We start from the raw sequence: 21,785 nt of genomic DNA, 5'->3' as shown, positions 1-21,785 counted from the left end.
ACTTCATGAAGTATGCACAAGTTTTAACAGCCGAATTGATCAAGCAGAATAAAGGATATCAGAGGTCGAAGACCAACTCAATGAAATAAAACAAGAAGACAAGATTAGAGAAAAAAGGATAAAAAGGAACAAGCAAAGTCTCCAAGAAATATGGGACTATGTGAAAAGACCTAATCTACGCTTGATAGGTGTACCTGAATGTGATGAAGAGAATGAATCCAAGCTGGAAAATACGCTTCAGGACATTATTCAGGAAAATTTTCCCAACCTAGAAAGGCAGGATAATATTCAACTCCAGGTAATACAGAGAACATCATAGAGATATTCCTCAAGAAGAGCAACTCCAAGGCACATAATCGTCAGATTCACCAGGGTTGAAATGAAGGAGAAAATACTAAGGGCAGCCAGAGAGAAAGGTCAGGTTACCCACAAAGGGAAGCCTATCAGACTTACAGCAGATCTCTCAGCAGAAACCCTACAAGCCAGAAGAGAGTGGGGACCAATATTCAACATCCTTAAAGAAAAGAACTTTCAACCCAGAATTTCACATCCAGCCAAACTAAGTTTCACAAGTGAAGGAAAAATAAAGTTTTTTGAGAATAAGCAAGCACTCAGAGATTTCATCACCACCAGGCCTGCTTTACAAGAGCTTCTGAAAGAACCACTACACATAGAAAGGAACAAACAGTATCAGCCTTTAAAAAAAATACCAAAAAGAGCATCAATATAATGAAGAATCTACATCAACTAATGGGCAAAATAGCCAGCTAATATTAAATGGCAGTATTAAACTCACATATATTATTATTAATTCTAAATTTAAATTGACTAAATCCCCCAATCCAAAGACAGACAGGCAATTTGAACAAAAAGCTAAAACCCATCAGTATGCTGCATCCAGACCCATCTCACATTCAAGGATACAATAAAGACTCAAAACAAGGGATGGAGAAGGATTCACCAACCAAACAGAGAGCTAAAATAAATAAATAAAAAGCAGAAGTTACAATTAAGCAACAAAGATCAAAAGAAGCAAAGAAGGACATTATATAATGATAAAAGGATTAATCCAACAACAAGAAGAGCTAAAGATCCTAAATATATATGCACCCAATACAGGAATACGTAGATCAGTACCACATCATATCAACTTAGAAGTTTAAACGAAATGTTGATTGGCTCCTTGTTTGTTATTCTCTTCCCTCATTTTCTTTTATATCTCCATTATTAAGGACAATTATAGGCATACCCATATTTAGATTGCATTCTAGCCTGGGCAATAAAGCAATACCCCCATACTCTCTCCCTCTTCCTCTTTCTCTTTCTTCCTCTTCTTTATTCTTTAAAAAAAAAAAAAAATCTCAATCCAGCCAGCTGTGTTGACATCTATAAAATTATTTTTCTTTAAAAAAGTTACTTTTTTTGAAAACCAGTTACCTTGAGGCCCTCAGAGCACAATTTCCACCCAATAATTGTGGTTTTGACCATCTCTTCACATTTTTTCCACTTTTTGTGTTGGGTTAATCTCATTATATATATATTATATATGTAGGTATAAATATATCTATCTGCCTATATAGATAGATATCTGTTATATCTGTCTGTATATAGATAGACGTAATTATCTATCTATATAATTCTAGATGATATATAGATAATTATCTAGAATATAATTATAATTTATATCTATAATTATATTCTCTATATAATTGTATTATAGGTAATATAATTATCCATATACAGACAGATATAACAGGTATCTATATAGGTAGATAGACATATTTATATCTACATATATAATATATATAATGAGATTAACCCAATGGAAAAAATTGGGGGAGGTGGACAAAACCACAATTATTGGGTGAAAATTGTGCTCTGAGTGCCTCCAGGTAACCGGTTTTCAAAAAAAGTAACTTTTTTAAAGAGAAAGTATAGTTTTATAGTCAGGCAAAAAATAAATTGTATATATATAATTTTATTTATAATTCAATTATATATTGAATTCATAACAGCAGGGTCCTCATGACCAAATCACCTCTTCTTAGGCTCCACCTCCAAACACTGTTGCCATGGGGGATTAAGTTTCCAACACGTGAATCTTGACACATTAAAGCTATAGTATATTTCCATTGATTAGCTTTTCATAATTCAATTATATATAGAATTACATATATTATATATTCAATTATATAATTGAATTATATATAGCGTATATATCTAATTTTATATAGAATTATATATAGAATTTGTTTTTTTGCCTGATTATAAAAACTAGGCTATGAGGAATAATGCTCTTCACAGGGGGTATTTTGTATAGGTAAACTATCCAGATTATTTGGCTTTTAAGAATTGGATAGAACATACATGCCCATTCTTAACCTTGGCTGCATAACAAAATCACCTAGCAAGCTATTTAAAAATAATACTTTTTTTGGTTCTAGGGTAAAGCCCTGACATGAAGATTTTAAAAACATATCCAGGTGATTGCAACATGTGGCTAGAATTGAAAACTACTGCCCTAGGTTCTCAATCATTGAATTATATTAGTCTGATCATTTGGTTTGTTCTTGGCACTGATAAATATCTTAGTTTATTTTGTGTTGCTATAATAGAATAATCGAGACTGAGTAATTTATACAAAATTGTTTATTTGGCTCATTGTTCTGGAGGCTGAAAAGTCCAAAAGCATGGAGCCAGCATCTTGTGAGAGGCTTCATGTTACATCATTCCTTGGCAGAAGGCAAAAGGGCAAAAGAGTATAAAAGCAAGAGAGAGATGTGGCCAAACTTGCTTTTTTAACTAATTTACTCCCACATTAATGACATCAATCCATTCATAACAGCAGAGCCCTCACGACCAAATCGCCTCTTGTTAGTTCCCTCCAAACACTGTTGCCATGGGGGATTAAGTCTTCAGCACATGAATCTTGAGAGATACATTAAAGCCACAGTATATTTCCATTAATTAGCTAGCTTTTCAAAATGAAGAATTGAATATTAGTAAGCCAACCCATGAAATCCTACAAATAAGTATGGTATGTTCTTAGATAAATTAAAAACAATTCATAACAATTCAATAGCACATTTATCAGATTTGCTTTCACTCTTGAACAAGGTGAGTCAATAATTCACTTGATGCTTAATGGCAGTTAATTCTTAAGAAGGTCATTCAAATACAGAGACACAGCAATGAACTGAAAGCCTCACCTGAAGATTCTTATCAAAAGATACCAAAGTAAAGACAACAGAAAACAACTGCAGAATATTTACTATGTGATTGTTCTTATGGGAGACTCCTAAACTAGGTGACAATCATATTCTCAGAGATTCAGGTTCATGATTTCCACTGGATATTAAGCTCTAAATTTCCAAGCCTGAGTTCTTCCCAAAGCCCATTTATTCTTCATATTGCCTCATGCATGCTGAAATTCCTAGCATCAAACTAAAGTCATGTTTTACTTCTTCTCTGGGAGCTATAGAAGTAGACTCCATTTGAAGTCTTGGCCCCATGCCCTACACATTGTTGCCAGAATAATCTTGGCAAAATGTATGCTCAAAGACTTGTAGTAGCTCTCACTCAACTAAAATAGAGTGATTGTGAATAACTTAATCTGGTATACTTAGTTTTCTGCACTCTATCTTTCCAGCCTTATTACCAATGATTTAACTGCACGTTGCTGAGATTCAGCTGACCTAAACTAAATGTGGCTAGTCTGGGCTCTAAGCTGCAGGTTGGGCCCAATGCCTGGTCCGCAGGTCCCTCTTTCTCCTGGAACTGGCAGCTCTGTGAGGCATGATCTTCTCTTTGTGATGGATGGCTGGAGCACAAGGACACAGGGACACATGTTGACTTTTGTGGTGTAGGCTTGGAGTTGGCATATTGTCACTTTGGATTATGTGCCATGGGCAAAAGAAAGTCACATGTCTGAACCCAACATTAGTGGGGCAAAAAAGTGCACTCCCTCTATGGAAGTCAGGGAGGGGAGGGGTGAATACATATTTTCTGAACAATAATGTAATATACCCATAAAACATAACAGAATAAAATTTCTCATAATTAATAACATTACTAATATAATTAAGTTGTTCTTATTTTACATAAAATAAAATACAGGCTTAACATTGCCTGGGTGTTTTACATAGGATTTGAAGTCCATGTGCTTAACTTTTTAGTTTTTTTTTTTTTTTTTTTAATGACGTCCATTAAACAGAGATCAGGTCCATTTGCTGGAAAGAGGTGTTTGGAAACTGAGTTCTTTCTATTGCCATTTTTCAAGGCTGGAAATTGTTCCATGATATGTTCTTTAAGTTTCTTCCTCTACCTCCATCAACGCTGATAATGGCTAAGCTCTCCCAGAAGTGCACACAGATGAGGCCAAATTTAGTACTTGGTAGAGAAAAGAGGGGCTTTGGCACAGGTAAAATAAGTCTACTACAGACTGGCTCTGAACTTGGCCAAGTCATGTAAACTCACAAGTCTATACAGTTATTTAGTAAAACTTGCCTGAACTGACTAATAGGTTGCTGTGTTAAGTGAGATACTATCAGAAAAAACAATTCAAAATATTAATTATAAAATAGATATTCTTATTTATAAAACCAAAGTCACATGTCACTGAAAGGCGGTGATACATTCTGAGAAATGTATTGTTTGGTGATTTCATCATTGCGTGCAAATATCATAGAGTGTACTACACAAACCTACGTGGTATAGCCTACTACACACCTAATCTATATGGTATAGTCTATTGCTCTTGGGCTGTAAACCAGCACAACATGCTACTGTACTCAATACTGCAGGCGAGTATAACACAGAGATATCTAAACATAAATAAACCTAGAAAGCACACAGTAAAAATATGCTACAAAAGATAAGAAATGGTATTCCTGTGTAGAGCACTTACCATGAATGGAGCTTGCAGAATGGGAAGTTGCTCTGGCTGAGTCAGTGAGGCAATGGTGAGTGAATGTGAAGGCCTGGGACATTACTGTACACCATAGATTTTATACACGCTGTACATTTAGGCTACACTAAATTTATTAAAAATATTTTTCTTACCTCACTAATACCCTAAGCTTATTATACATTAAAAATTTTTAATTCTTAAAACTTTTCAACTCTTTTTTTTTTTTTTTTTTTTTTGAGACGGAGTTTCACTCTTGTTACCCAGGCTGGAGTGCAATGGCGCGATCTCGGCTCACGCAACCTCCCGCAATTCTCCTGCCTCAGCCTCCTGAGTAGCTGGGATTGCAGGCATGCGCCACCATGCCCAGCTAATTTTTTGTATTTTTAGTAGAGACGGGGTTTCACCATGTTGGCCAGGATGGTCTTGATCTCTTGACCTCGTGATCCACCCGCCTCGGCCTCCCAAAGTGCTGGGATTACAGGCTTGAGCCACCGCGCCCGGCCTCAACTCTTTTAAAATAATACTTTGCTTAAAACACAAACACAGCATGCAACTGTATAAAAATAATTTCCTTATATCCATGTTTTTTGAAAAAAAATCCTATTTATGTTTATTTTTTATGTTGTTAAAAACTAAGACATAAACAATACATTTGCCTAGACCTACACAGGGTCAGGATCATCAATATCACTGTTTCCCACCTACACACTGGAAAATGTTCAGGGGCAATAACACACATGGAGCTGTCATATTCTATGGTAACTATGTCTACTTCTGGATATTTCCTGAAGAACTTGACTGAAGATGTTTTATAATTTTTTTTAATAAGTAGAAGGAGCATACTCCAACAGTAAAAAGTATAATGGCCAGTTGCGGTGGCTCACACCTGTAATCCCAGCACTTTAGGAGGGTGAGGTGGGTGGATCACGAGGTCAAGAGTTTGAGACCAGCCTGACCAACATGGCGAAACCCGTCTCTAATAAAAATGCAGAAATTAGCCAGGCATGGTGGCACACGCCTGTAATCCCAGCTACTCAGGAGGTTTGAGGCAGAAGAATCACTTGAACCTGGGAGGCGGAGACTGCAGTTAGCCAAGATGGTACCACGCTCTTTAACCTGAGAGACAGAGCAAGACTCCGTCTCAAAAAAATACAGTGTAGTAAATACATAAATCAGTATCATATTTATTTTGAATTTAACAAAATTGAGGATTAAAACTATTTGCTTTGGTGCTATTTTTGGACATGCATATTACACCAACAGAACAGTTGCTGATGCAAACCTGTTTGTTTTCTTTAGACAAGGAGATTAGAAAGAGCGGGTTTCTCCTTTAGAAAGAAGCAAGTAAGTTGGAATACAATTTGTTTTGTTTCTTGTATTTGAAAGTGCAGTTTAAACAAGCCAAATAGATACCATATGGCTTTCAGTAATTTGACATTGAAGAACAATGCATGATTTGTATTCTATTTCTAGCTACTGCACAGTAACGGTGCTGCAATACCATGGGTTTTAATTCCTCTCTGCCTTTGTCCTTGCTGTGTCTTTGGGGTAGGACATTTATTTATTCACTAATTCATTTCTTTTCCTTTTTATCCAGTGAACTACAAAACAGATGGAAACTAAATAAGTAAATAAATAAATAAGTTCAAACTAAAATTTCTCCTTTTTAGTGACCTCACTGAAGCTGCATCATTGTCTAGGGTAAATACCTAAGGTTTGTTGTCTGATGCCACGAAGATTAAAAACACAGACACTCAGTGGGAGGGACTTTCCGAGAGGAGGTTTAATAGCTAAAAGAAAGAGAAAGGAGAACAAACAGCTCTCTCCCATGTAAGAGAGAGGGGCTCCCAAAAGCAACAGCCAACCAGCCTGTGGCATACTGCATCAGATTTTATAGGCAGGCTTGGCGAGGCGGTGTCTGATTTACGTAGGGCCCACAGATTGGTTGGAACAGGTGTGACGTTTACATAGCACACAGGGAAGACTGACCACCCCACCCTATTCTTATTATGCAAAGGGGCTTTCCACTTGGCTGGTGCCATCTTGCCTGTTCCTTACTGTACATGTGGCTGGTAAAAGAAGGGAACATGCAGCTGCCATTTTGAACATGCCTAGTCCCAGGTAATCATTTCCTATTGGCACAGCTCCTGGCATTCACCTGTGCAAGCTTCCAGCTTGCTTGTCTGTGTCTGCAGCTTGATTTTACAGGCTGTTCTTTGTTAGAAAAGAAAATAATTTGGGGGCTGCTTTTCATTAGAAGGAAAACCTTACCAAGGACTCCCGGACCCTCACTATCTGCCTAATTTTTTCTGAATTCCTATATCATCACCATCTCTGTGAGTTCATATTGTTTTGTTCACATTTTGTATTGTGATTGTATATATAGCCCCATCTTCCCTACTAAACCCCAGGCTTTACAAGGTCAGGCCTGCGTTTCGTCGTTTCAGAAATCCGTAACACCTGGCATGTTATAGATTATTTTTAAATGTTAAGAGAATTGCTTAAAAATTAAATACTTAAATATTTTTAGATCAAAGCCTCAAGGTGAATATCTTTGTAAAGGGAATAATGTTCTATTATGAGTGGTAATTAGATTTTCCCATTAAGTTTGATTGAAGGAAGCCAATTTTACAACCATAGTAACCACTCAAAGATCACAGCTGAAGAAAGCCAGTTTCAAATGCCACAGGTCACCCCACATTTTATCTAGCACATGATGTATATGATCACATTTGGGTTCCCAGTAAGTAATGAGAAAAACAAGCATTTGATGTTGTAAAATAAAGAATCGTCCCACGGCCATGCTGATCTGTTTGCCTGTCCTGATCACTAAAGCAGCTTTCTTTGATTACCAATAGTTATAAGGATTTCCCTACAAGTACATAGTACTTAAAATAATACTTTAATCATCTACTTCAACATGAATTTTCAGTCCTCTTGGATGGCTAACAAAATGATCCCTTCTTCTCTAAAACTGCTTCGTGTGTTTGTTCATTTATCTTTTCAATCAGTAGTCGTTTATTAGGCGCGTGTCAACTTAGTAGGCATTATGCTAGAGACACATACACAGCATAGGCAAATGTTTCAAAAAGTGAAAATACTTTTTGCATTCATCTCATCCTCACTGCACTGCCTTGAACCCACCACACAAGAAAGGTTGTTATCAGTGGCTTCTCTGTGAAAGAAAAATCTGCAGTTTCTTGGGTTTTGCTCATAGCTTCCCACAACAGGTAAGAATGTAAGAATGTTTTATTTCATTTACTTTCATTTTAAATGTATTACTTCATGAAGGGGAGATAAAATTTGCCCCATTATCATAAGAAATATGGAAATGAATACTGGACATTTTCTAAGCACATACATGGTACAGTGAACTCACTGCTTCCACTAGGTGTTTCTCAATGATGGAGGAATTTGTGAGGCTCGTCCATCAGTGCCTGCCATGCGAGGATGAAGGGCAGGGCTTGGGCCTCACATTTATAGGAGGCCTCATCCCGTTTCACATACAGTCACATGCAGCCACAGCAGGAAGTTTCAGAGTTGACAGACAATACCACTTGAGGCCCGGTGCAGTGGGTCACGCCTGTAATCCTAGCACTTTGGGGGCCAAGGTGGTTGGATTGCCTGAACTCAGGAGTTTGATACCAGTTAACATCATGAAACCCCACCTCTACTAAAATACAAAAAAAAAAATTAGCCAAGTGTGGTGGTGGGTGCCTGTATTCCCAGCTACTTGGGAGGCTGAGGCAGGAGAATACTTGAACCCAGGAGGGATAAGTTGCAGTGAGCTAAGATTGAGCCACTGCACTCCAGCCTGGGGAGCAGAGTGAGAGATTTTGCCACCAAAAAAAGAAAGAAAGAAAGAAAGAAAGATATGTGAGGCCCACTTGAATACTTAAAAATAAACATTAAAAACATATCCAAATGTTTAACCCAGTTTGGTCACTTTTTCATTCTGTTTCTTCATTTTGGTCACTTCTTAATTTTGTTTAAGGCTCTCACTAAATTATTTGAATCATGATCCTGGCTGTATTCTTATTTTCTCATTTTTCTCGACGTTAGAGAATGGTAGAATTCCATATTCTTCCTTCTTCCCAACTTAGTACCATAATAAATACACTCCTCCTCTCACCAAATTTATGCCATTTATCAATTTTGTAAACATAAGTACAAGAAGATTTAATTTTAATTTTATTCATTTTATTCTAGAAAGGAGACTGAAACTCTGGAGGATTTATAAAAATATTTACAAAGCTATGAAATATGTGCTTAAGTAAACTAATTTCACCAGTTCTTTTTATGCTTTTCAAAATTTGAAATGGAAAAAGGTAATAACATACTATATTCTCACACACACACAAAAATCCTATGAAAGGAAGAATTCAAAAATCTGTTCTCTAATCCTTTGCCCTGAGGTCACTGCTGTTCAGAGCTCTTTGCAAGTTTTTCTTAGACTTATTGTGAAACATGTACGTGTTATCTTATAAAAATGATATCAAGCACAGGTCTTGTCCCTACTTGTCTGATACCTGGGGAGATTTGGGCAGGTGGAGAGACTGGTATTTGACCACCTGATAAGGAAGTGGTTGGGGTTTGTGGCTCCAAGTTGGTTGGTTTGCATTTGAAAGGTCTGCTAGCAGGAGAGTTGTTCACTTACTGTCTCTAAGAATTAGTGAACCCTGTGAGGCAGGAGCAAGGCCCTGGATGTCAAGACTTAAGAATATAGAAAATCAAAAGCACATGGTTAATATGCCCTCATGCCTGCTTTTTTAATTTAAAGAAACACAGAGAATTTGCTTACATGTTTCAAGCTAACAAACATTTATTCGTGTGGCATAAATAATATATGAACAGACTTTTATGAGTAATATAACATCTGCAGCTCTTAGAAAATAAAACATAGTTAATTGGGAATCACATGAATTATGTAATCATTACTTTTATGTTTTGTTATTTCTAGGTCATTCAAACTGTCACCTTCACATGAATAGCAATGAAAGTCTCATAAAGAAGCAGAAATACCCAGGAGGCATGAAGAGTCATCATGCTTCAAAAGCGCGTGTGTTAGGACTTCACGACCTCGGTAAAAGTAGACCCCATAACTCTTAAAAGCTCAACCTTGGCCGGGCATGGTGGCTCACACCTATAATCCCAGCACTTTGGGAGGCCAAGGCGGGTAGATGACAAGGTCAAGAGATCGAGACCATCCCGGTCAACATGGTGAAATGCTGTCTCTACTAAAAATACAAAACATTAGCTGGGCATGGTGGTGCGTGCCTGTAATTCCAACTACTCAGGGGGCTGAGGCAGGAGAATTGCCTGAACCCAGCGGGCAGAGGTTGCGGTGAGCCGAGATTGCGCCATTGCATTCCAGCCTGGGTAACAAGAGCGAAACTCCGTTGCAAAAAAAAAAAAAAAAAAAAAAAAAAAAAAACTCAACCTTGGAGAGGAGAAACGTGCTATTTGTTGACACAGCACTGAAACCTGTTGAAATGTCTTTGGAGCTTGAGATGTCGAGAGCCATCAAAATGTTCTCAAGAATTAAATTGAAAAATATTTCTTCAAAATATTTTAGCCAACCAAATACAAACATTTTTGTCATTGTGACAAAAAAACTGGCCCATTGCCTTTGCTAGTCTCTGCACAGCCCAAGAGGCATATCCCTCATTAGCCAACTGGAAAACAGTGTGCAGTCTACGCTTCTGACCAGATGGGCGTCTCTCGTCACCATACCATCGTGTAAACACTTTATTTATTATACTGTCCATACTCTGTATTGCACTTGCATTGGTTATTTGTAAAGCTTTTCCTATTTCATCAATAGATTATCCTTAAATTTTAGCAACTGCATTTTAGTCACTCTGTATTTTTAATAGTGCCTACCTAAGTGCCATAAATATTAATAAACATTTTTTTCTGAATCAATAATCAGCCCCCAAAAATGTATAGCCATAATTGTAAATACTGTACGATCCAAAGAAAAGTGGAAATGAATGAAGGACCAATTTTGAGGAAGAATTACAGTTCTCGAAAATTCAACAAATATGTTCATTAAGTTTTTAAAAATTTAACAAAGTCAACAAGTATATCAGCAAGTATTCAACAAGTTAGTTATAAACATTTGCTCATAACTTTACACATGGTTAATGCCTTCAGAGCAGTGAGTCAGCAGCAAGATTCTCATTTTTAAACCTTTACCCCTTTGTTCATTCTAAGGCAAGATGAAGAACATGTTGCTGTCAGAAAAATTTGTCCAGGGGTATGTGAAGAGCCATTAGGAAGGGAGAAACAGGGAAATATGGACCCAAGCAGCATAGGGTCCAGAAAGCTGGGTTAGACACAAAGGTGTACATGCAGGAAAAGGTAAAACCAAGAAAGTGTGTTAATCTAAACAATGCTGTGAGCAAATGAGACTCAGTTCTCAGGGGACACTCTGAGAAACTACACAGAATATACCTCAAAATTGTCCACCAGAAGGACAAATGAGAGGAGAGATGATCCATTGGCTGTCTTGTATCATGGGTCATGTTGGTCCAGAAGGTGTACACAACTTTGCACTTTAAAGATTGCACCTGCTACAGAATGGCTGAATAGTTTGCAGAAGACATCTTAAGAGATGACAACAGAGAAGCAAGAGATAAGTGCTGCACCTGATGCAAAGTGCTGGCAGTGACAGTATCAACACTGGTGTCTGTAAAAATGTGGCCAAGAGGATATGAGCTATAACACAAGAATGGTTCAGCATCAACTCTCAGAAGCACATGAGTCTGATGCACATCTATTGTTCTTGAAATAATAAGGACAGGACCATATTCATCCCTTCTAGACAAGAGACATAGAAAGGGGCACCCATAGAGAGAAAAGATCAGTTGAAACTAGTGGGGAAGTGGAAGAAGCCAGGTGATACGGCTTGGCTGTGTCCCCACCCAAAATCTCATTTTGAATTGTGATTCCCACGTGTTGGTGGGTGGGAGCTGGTGGGAGGTAATTTAATCATAGGGGCGGTTATCTTCATGCTGCTCTTAGGATAATAAATGAGTTCTCACAAGGTCTGATGGTTTTATAAGGGCTTTTCCCCCTTTTGCTCTTCACTTCTCCTTGCTGCAGCCATGTGAAGAAGGACATGTTTGCTTCCCCTTCTGTCAAGATCCTAAGTTTCCTGAGACCTCCCCAGCCATGCTGAACTTAGCTAAATCTCTTTACTTTATAAATTACTCAGTCTGGGTATGTCCTTATAGCAGAGTGAGAACAGACTAATATACCAGGGCACTGAAGAAGCCTCAGACCAGACTGCACCTCTCTGGACTTTAAACACAGACCAACATCTGGATGAACATTTTTCTTTTTCTTCTGTGTATGTTTTTTGTATTTCTCTGCTATTTTAACTTGCCAGCTCTGACAGAACAATGCCATCTCCCAGACACTTTTTATCTACACGTAAATTAAGTTACTTTATTGCTTTAATGTCTCTGAGTTTTGTGCATTTTAGGGAGAGCTCTCAGCTTCTCCTTCTTACAACCTTAGTTTAGGCTCCTCGAAAAGCCAATCCTGAGAAAAGGATGTAGATACAGGTATTTTATTTTTTCAGAGACAGGAGTCTTGCTATGTTGCCCAGGCTGGGCTAGAACTCCTGGCTTCAAGCAATCCTCTCACCTCAACCTCCTGAGTGTCTGGGACCACAGATGCATGTCACCATGCCCCAGGTAGTTTGAGAGGTGACCCCAAGAAGTGCAGCAAGGGAGTGAAGAGTGAAGTAGAAAAGGGAATGAGAGGCCGGGCATGGTGGCTCACACCTATAAACCCAGCACTTTGGGAGGCCGAGACTGGTGGATCACGAGGTCAAGAGATCGAGACCATCCTGGTCAACATGGTGAAACGCCATCTCTACTAAAAATACAAAAGTTAGCTGGGCATGGTGATACACGTCTGCAGTCCCAGCTACTCGGGAGGCTGAGGCAGGAGAATTGCTTGAACCCAGGAGACAGAGGTTGCGGTGAGCCGAGATCGTGCCATTGCACTCCAGCCTGGGTAACAAGAGTGAAACTCCGTCTCAAAAAAAAAAAAAGAAAGAAAGAAAGAAAGAAAAGGGAATGAAAGGTGTGTGCATGAGGTGGCAGGTTACTACCATCTCAGTCTTTCTGGGAGTGTGACCCACAGAGTGTTAGGGAAGCTGGGCTGTTTATGCACCAGCTCCAGTTTCTCATTGGTTGAACATTGCTGCTGTGGAAATTAAACCCATGGCACTTCTAGGCTGCCACGCACATAGGCAGAGCAAACTCCTCTAGTATCAAGAAAGTCCCATAGGCAGAGAAGCAGGAAGAGAGGCATGGATGGTTGAGGTAGAAAGACATGGGAGTGTCGTACAGCTGCAGTGAATCCAGACATTTGGCTGAGGGATGTAGATTGGGGCATCAATAGCTTCTACTATATATTCTGAGAATATTTTACAAAGGGCAAAATCCTGCAACATGGAGAAACAGTAGCAACAGCATTCTTCTGGCATCTAGAAGGAAAGAAGATAAGTTAATTAGTAAAGGGTTAGAAGCAGTTAAAATGAACTCTGAAACTGAGACTATCTGTTGAACTTTGCAGACAAAAACTTTAAACTGGAATTAGATCCCCTTAATGAAAATCCCCTTTGCTGCTTCTGAAGAATGAGGAAAGAAACCCACATGTTTATTGCTTTCACCTATAAACCAAGAACCTCGCTGAACTATGTTAAATAGTAACTGGCTCTGTTTCTGTGAAGACCACATGGGGACTGATGGGTATCGTAAACTTTTCTTTTACTAGTAATCGCCCTGGTTCATCACCAACGTGGAGCCGCTTAAAGATGAGTGCTTTCTGACAGAAAAGCTGGATGACAAGATATGAAAATAGGTCTTAAATGTAGTGGATTTCACCAGGGCTAGAAGCATGGGCGGAGCAAAGAGAGGCTAGAAAGGAAACACTCTCAGTGGTATCATAGATTTTAAAAATTCACCCCAATTCTTCATTTTCTCTTAATTAAATTATAAATGCATACCTCTGCCTCATGGACTGAATGGACTGCCCACCCCTTCTAGATTTGGCTCTGTAACTTGCTTCGGAAAAGAAGTTGTTAGCAGACATGGCATAACCTGTATATTGGCTTTTCTTCTTGGCAATTGTGGTTGTCCATGAGACAAACATGTCCCAGGGGCTGCTATGTCTTCTCCTTCTGTCTAGGCCCTGGAAGGAAACACGGAGTGAACTGAAACTCATCACAGCCAAGAGCTTCAGTCTTGGAACATAAATATGGAAATGGAGATGCCCAATCAAGCATATTGTAAATCAGTCAATAGCAGTCAACTCAGGAACCCAAGTATGAGAGTAGATGCTGATTATTGTAACCACTAAATTTGTGGATGAATCTGTGAGGTAGCATTATAGCTGCAATAGTTGACTGATGTTAAGTGGTAGATTTTTTTTCTTGTCTGTAGTCAGGGTGATAATTATAATAGGGGAATACAGACTCTTGCTAAGACCAAGGATTTAACTGAGGAAACTAAAAAAACATGAAATGATTAGAAAAAAGCCAATGGGAAACCTCCCTGGAGGGAATCTGTAGAGAATTCTGGGTCAAGTGATTACTGCCCAGAGACAAAATTCTGCCTCCTCTCCAGTGATTGTGGATGATCTGAGTAGGTGAAGATGACAGGGCTCTCCAAAATAATGTTCATCTCTATTTATTATTTTATGTTTTTTATAATGAAACATTACAGAATGTTTGCAAATACTTAACACTCGGGTTTCTAATAGGTGAGCTTTCCTGAGTATATGGGGGAGGTTCTCAAATGAAAAGATATTTTGATACCATTTAAAACACCTAAATGAATCAGAGCTCCTTTATGCTGATGCATCACTGAAGAAAAGCTTATTCCAAATAGTTGTACTATGAAGATAATATGTATATAACATTGGACTGACCTTTTGGAGAGAGAAGTATATGATTTCAAATCTTTTCAAGTACAATATAAACCTATTTAAATAATAAAGAATTAGGAGAGTCATGCAAGTGCTTTTGAATGTTTGCTTACTGATTTTAAACATACTTCAAATTAGAAAATCAACATTATTATTATTTTTGAGACAGAGCCTTGCTCTGTCACCCAGGCTAGAATGCAGTGGCATGATCTCGGCTCACTGCAACCTCCACCACCTGGATTCAAGCAATTTTTGTGCCTTAGCCTCCTGAATAGCTGGGACTACAGGTGCCCACCACCATGCCCTGCTAACTTCTTTGTATTTTTAGTAGAGATGGGGTTTTGCCATGTTGGCCAGGCTGGTCTCGAACTCCTGACCTCAGGTGATCCGCCTGCCTTGGCCTCCCAAAGTGCAGGATTACAGGAGTGAGCCACTGTGCACAGCCTAGAAAATTAACATTATTGAAGAACTTGAAATGAAAGTCAAAGATCTAGGCTTTGCACCCTCATAATCCCTAATTTGACAGCAAGCCTTACTGGTTTGTGGGGAGGGATTCCTGTCAAAATTTTAATGAATAAATAATCCCTTTGACAGTTATAATCAATTCCAGAACATTAAAAAGATGAAAACCTTCCTAAATAATTACATGGGGCTTGAAGAATGCTAATAACATGCCCAATAAAGATAGCAGCAGTAAAGAGAATAGACATCAAGTGCAATGAAAATAAAAATAATGAATAAAATATTTTCAAATTTACTGTAGCAACATCTTAAAGTATTAGTAATGCATGGCAATCAAGGAAGGTTTATTTTAGGAATATAAGAATGTTGTAGTAATAGGAAATGCATGTATGCTCAAAGCATTGTATTAAAAGAATAAATAAGCAAACCACATACTACCTCAACAGTTGTTGGAAAAATATTTGACAGACTATATTAGCCACCCCTATCTAAAAATTTAAAACTCTCAGGGAGTTGGGTAAAAGACGACATTTCCTAAATTTGACAGATTGTCTTCAAGAAAACTTTCAAATACCAATAATAAAACGTTAGACTTATTCCTATTACAGTCAGACACAAGGCAATAATGCCACAAAATCCTCATTATTCAAAATACTCCTGAGGGTCCTATAAAAAAGAGACCAAAACATTGATAAATACTAAAAAAAATTCAATCCTTTCACATTAAAATTGAAAATAATAAAATAAAAACACATTCAAGAAATAGACTTGCCAAGTGTCTAGAAATAACACATACAAAAACCATAGACTTTTCAATTCAATGATGAGACATCAATAAAAAGATTCCATTCAAAATACAACAAAAGCATAATATCTGTTTCCCATAAAACCTTAAAGTTATTAAAAAGTCATATTTAAGGTCAGAAAAATAAACCTAAACATAAGAAAGTGAGTAACTTGGCTTGAAATGGGCAGCCTCAAATTTATAAGTGTTACATTTTTTCTTAAATTAATCTACCTTTTCAGCATTATTCCTATTAAAACTCTAAGGGTAATTTGAAATGAAGCTATTCTAGTGATTCAAAATGTTATCTCTAAGAGTAAATGCATAAGAACAGCCAGAAATATTGTAATACAGATAGCATTTATCTGAGTAGGAAAGGAATAAATAAATGATATTTAATATGTGGTACATACTATTATTATTCCATTTACACCTTACACAGTTGAGGAAACAGAACTATAGGGAGGTTAAATAGCCTGTCGAAGGTCACATAGCTGCAAAGTGGTGAAACCAAGATGCAAACTCAGAGCCAATGCTGTCCGCTTACTTACCAGCATGCTACATTGCCTCTGGTAAAAATATGTATGAGTGAATACATATATTGGACAAAGAGTTGACATCCATCACATACAAAGAGTTCCCATCAATCAATATGAAAAATAAACAACTCTATAGAAATAAAAATGGAAATAATGTCTATAAGCAATTTTCTTTTCTTTTTTTTTTCTTTTTTTTTTTGAGACGGAGTTTCCCTCTTGTTACCCAGGCTGGAGTGCAATGGCACGATCTCAGCTCACCGCAACCTCCGCCTCCTGGGTTCAGGCAATTCTCCTGCCTCAGCCCCCTGAGTAGTTGGGATTACAGGCACGCACCACCATGCCCAGCTAATGTTTTGTATTTTTAGTAGAGACAGCGTTTCACCATGTTGACCAGGATGGTCTCAATCTCTTGACCTCGTGATCCACCCACCTCGGTCTCCCAAAGTGCTGGAATCACAGGCATGAGCCACTGCGCCCGGCCAGCAATTTTCAAAAGAATAAAAAAATGGTGAGTAAATGTATGAAAAAATGTTCAAACTCACAATCAGGGAAATGCAATTTAAAAATAACAAACATTTATAAATTTTACAAAAATTTTTAAAGCACTCTGATATTTAATGTTTAATAAGGAAGTAGGAAAATAGCTTTCTATTCCACAATGTTGAAAATTAATTTGGCATTACCAGTCAAATTAAAAATCAACTTTAACTTAGCCATTAGCCTACTAAAATACTCACATATATGCAAAAGTACATGTAAAAATGATTTTTATTTCTAAAAGTGACCAATGGAAATAACCTCAATCAATAGAATGGAATATTATGCAGTCACAAAATTAAATAAATATTGACATGGAAAAAATGTCAGTTTGAAGCTATTAAATTTTTTAAAGGCACATGTACAAAAATTACATATAATGTAATCCTCTTTTCTATTTTATATGCATGGATATGTGCATATGTGTGTGAATCTACTTCTAAATGCATTGTAAAAGTTCTCTATGAATATGATAGTGTTCATAGAGAATACTTTGAGTACTCTCTATGAGAGAATACATAGAGTGCTCTCATTTATTTGTATGTGTGTGTGTATATGTATACACACATATATATATTCTTATTATACCAAAATATTATCCACAGAGAAGAGAAATTAGAAAAGAAAAAAGGTTTCAATGAAGAATGAAGATGCACTTTTATTTTAGAAAACAGAAAAGGTTTCAATGAAAAATGAAAATGGACTTTTACTTTATATATTTCTATAAGTTTTGAATTCTTAAAATAACAATGTATTACTTGTATAATTTATCAAAGGAAATAAAATCTGACAAAAGTTGTTTCCACAAATGAAAAGAGTTGACAAAACAAAATATTATGTTTGATGAATGTTTAACTACCAAATTGCCATTTCTAGATTCTGGTAACTATTATCATCAATTAAAATCTTGCTACTCAAAGTGAGGTCCCTGGACCAGCAGCAACAGCATTATCTGGGAGCTACTTAGAAATGCAGAATGGCAGGTCTCCACTTCAAACTAGCAGAATTTGGAATTTAGTAAGATCTCCAGGTGATTCTTCTGCACATTCAAGTTGTGAGACACGCTCTAAATATTAAGCATTTTTTCTTCTCCTTCAATCACTGACAAAGAAACTGCTTAAGAAGTAAAATATTATCTCATTAAATGTATTTTTTAATATATGAAAAATACTAGGAAGTGTTTTCAAATGTCAAAGATAATATGTGGAGATAATCCTTTCACAGTATTAAGCAATATTTTTAAATGTTCAAATGTTAAACACAAAATTAGAATTTTTCCATAATTTGGGAAGCAGGACAAATGAGTTTTTAAAAAATTACGTATTTTAAGAAGGGCAGGGTGATCTTTGCAGATTGTAGTTTTCCCTCTTGCATCTAAAATCAGTATGTTTCTGCTTCCTGAATAAAAAGCCAACCAAGCCCCAGCTGTCTGGATTTCCCCATCCCCAGGTGAACTTACACAGTGCATCAAGAAACAGTATGGAGAATTAGACACATGGTTCATACCCCAAGACCAGACACTCTACAGAAGGTTCAGCTTCCTGCTTTCACACAAAAATCAAGTTTATTCCCTTCACACCTTCACAACCTCTCACATAAATCTCGCCCAAATTAGCATTCCCCAAAGGAAGAAGCTCTCTGGACCAGGTGTGGCTTCACCTTTAATTGTTCTGTACTGCATCTGCATGTGGTTTTCCTCATTAAACTGCCATTAACACGAGGAAAGGGCTTCTGTTGCCTGAGCAACCAGAACTAGCACGTGCACGTGCCTACTGACTGCAATCCTACTTGTAGTTTTTCTGTTATATGTTTGGATCACTTTTATGGTCAAAACAATGCAATTCTTTCCCCAATTCTGCCCTCTTTCTTCTTTTGTGGCTCTCTCTACAGTGTCTGGCTGATTTGTCTAATTTCTCTTGAATATATTACCTTAACTTCTCTTGTTTTCATGAGCTTACGCTGATCCTTACCATCCTCCTAATCAGACTCTCCCTTTGAATTGCTCCTCTGCTAAAGACTGCCGCCTCAATATTCTGTTTACCTTTTACATGGGTCTCTCTAAAATATTATATTCACCATAAAATTGATTCAATTTGCAAAGATTCCTCATCTATCCTTATTTCCTTCCTTTTTACTCTTGCTGTAGTTATTTTGCTACTGAAATACAAGGCTAATAGAAAAATGATAACTTCTATTATTGTAATTCCTGGTAGTGAGTCACATAAAAATATTATATGCACAATCTCTTTTTCTAAAGTGGTGGTTCTTAACCTTGGCTGGATGTTGGAATCTTATGGGTAGCTATAATAAATACTAATGCTTGGATTCCATCCACAGAGATTCTGATGTAATCAGTCTGGGGTGCTGCCTGGGCAGGGAATTTTCGAAACCTTTCTGGATGATTCTAACCTGTAACCAAAGTTGGGAAGCATGAAGGCTGATAGCTTTTCAAGCTAGCCCTTTCCATTTTGTTACTCCTTGGTATTTATGATGGTAAATTACAAATACACACTTCCCTTAGGGGTCTTATGCCAGTTTTTGCCTAATTGCCCTCTAAACCATTATTCTTTCCTTGCTGTGGGTCATGGATTTCAGGGGGCGGATACCCATAGGCTGTTTCCCAGGCTCATGAGATAGCTGTTCCCAAAGAGCTTCACCCAATATCCAGTGGGAGGCTCTTCCAGGAACCTGGAGGGTGGGAAAAAGGGTGTCTCTTCCTCTTTCTGTGTGGTGGCTCTAGCTGTGTCCTCCTGTGCCTCCACTTCCTGCCAGACAGACTTACTGTGGCTTCAATTTCTTAAGTATAACCTGGCCATGACTTCCTTTGATTTCCATTAAGGACTATTAGTAATTTCCTACTGTATGTAACCTCTAGGGTGTCTCACCATTCCATTTGGCAACTAAGTTCCTCCATCACCTATATGACCATTTCCCAGTAAATTTTCATCTGCGTTAAATACCTTAGAATGGTTTCTGTTTTCATGGTAGAGCCCTGCTTGACACAGTTTTCAACCTACTATTTAGTTTCCCAGATGTTCTATATCTCTGATGTTCCCTCCACTAGAGCCCACTTTGATCATCATGTGTCAGATGTCAGCTTAATGACGTCAGGTCTATGTCACATTGCAAGATACATACATCACACACTGACCCAAGATCTCTTGTTCAGAGTTACCACTTTAACAGTGGAGATAAAAAAGAAACTTCCCTTTCCAGAAAAATTACATATCACTAATACTACATTCAGAAATAGAGTGATACATCCCTCACCAGACCTAATGAGTTCTCCAAGCCCTTTTTAATCCCAAGAAGCATCAACATCATTTCAGAGCTTTCAGAAAACCAAGAATCCTGAGGCCCCACTCTAGACATGTATTTTTAAAAATTGAAATATAAGTTAATTCATATCTGTAAGATTTATCTACAGTCATGCATCACTTACCAACAATGATACTGTTAGTCCATTCTCACACTGCTAATAAAGACATATCCAAGACTGAGTAATTTATAAAGAAAGATATTTAATTGACCCACAGTTCTGCATGGCTGGGGAAGCCTCAGGAAACTTATAATACTGGTGGAAGGGGAAGCAAATATGTCCTTCCTTACATGTGGCAGGAGCAAGAATGAGAGCCAAGAGAAAGGGGAAGCCTCTAATAAAACCATCAGTTCTCATGAGAATTCACTCCCTATCACAAGAACAGAATAGGGGAAACCACCCCCATGATTCAATTATCTTTAACTGGTCCTGCCCTGGACATGTGGGGATCATTACAATTCAATATGAGATCTTGGGTGGGGACACAGCCAAACCATATCAGATACATTCTGAGAAATGCATCTTAGGTGATTTTGTAGGTGCAAATATAGAGTGTACTCACACAAACCTGGATGGCATAACCTATATATCTAGGCTATGAGGTATAGCCTATTGCCCTTAGGCTACAAACCTGTACAACATGTTACTATATTCTATACTGTATAATATAGGCAATTATAACACAATGGTAAGTATTAGTGAATCTAAATATAGAAAAGGTACATTAAAAAGATGCTATAAAAAAACAGAACATGGTACACTTATAAAGCGCACTTACTATGAATGAAGCTTGCAGGACTGGAAGTTTATTTATGTGAGTCAACAAGGGAGTGGTGAGTGAATATGAAGGCCTATGACATTCCTGTATGTATACTGCTGTAGGCTTTAGAAACAGTGTACATTAAGGCTACACTAAACTTATAAAACTATTTTTGTTTCTTTAATAATAAATTAACCTTAACTTAGTGTAACCTTTACTTTATACCTTTTGAATTTTGTTTAACTTTTTGATTCTGTTGTAGTAACACTTGGTTTAAGACACAAGCACATCATACAAAAATATTTTCTTTATATCTTTATTCTATAAGGGTTCTTCTATTTTTAAAATTATTTATTGTTTGCTTTATAAACTCTTTTGTTAAAAACTAAGGCACAAATAAACATGTTAGCCTAGTACTACACAGGATCAGGATCGTCAAGATGTCACCAGGTGATAGGAATTTTCAGCTCCATTGTAATCATATGGGACACCATTGTGTATACAGTCTGTCATTGAACAAAACTTTGTTA

This window comes from Saimiri boliviensis, chromosome 9 (assembly GCF_048565385.1).
Source record: "Saimiri boliviensis isolate mSaiBol1 chromosome 9, mSaiBol1.pri, whole genome shotgun sequence".
Classification (NCBI taxonomy): Eukaryota; Metazoa; Chordata; class Mammalia; order Primates; family Cebidae; genus Saimiri; species Saimiri boliviensis.
The sequence above is the reverse complement of the archived record's forward strand: the minus strand, read 5'-3'. Positions refer to the sequence as shown.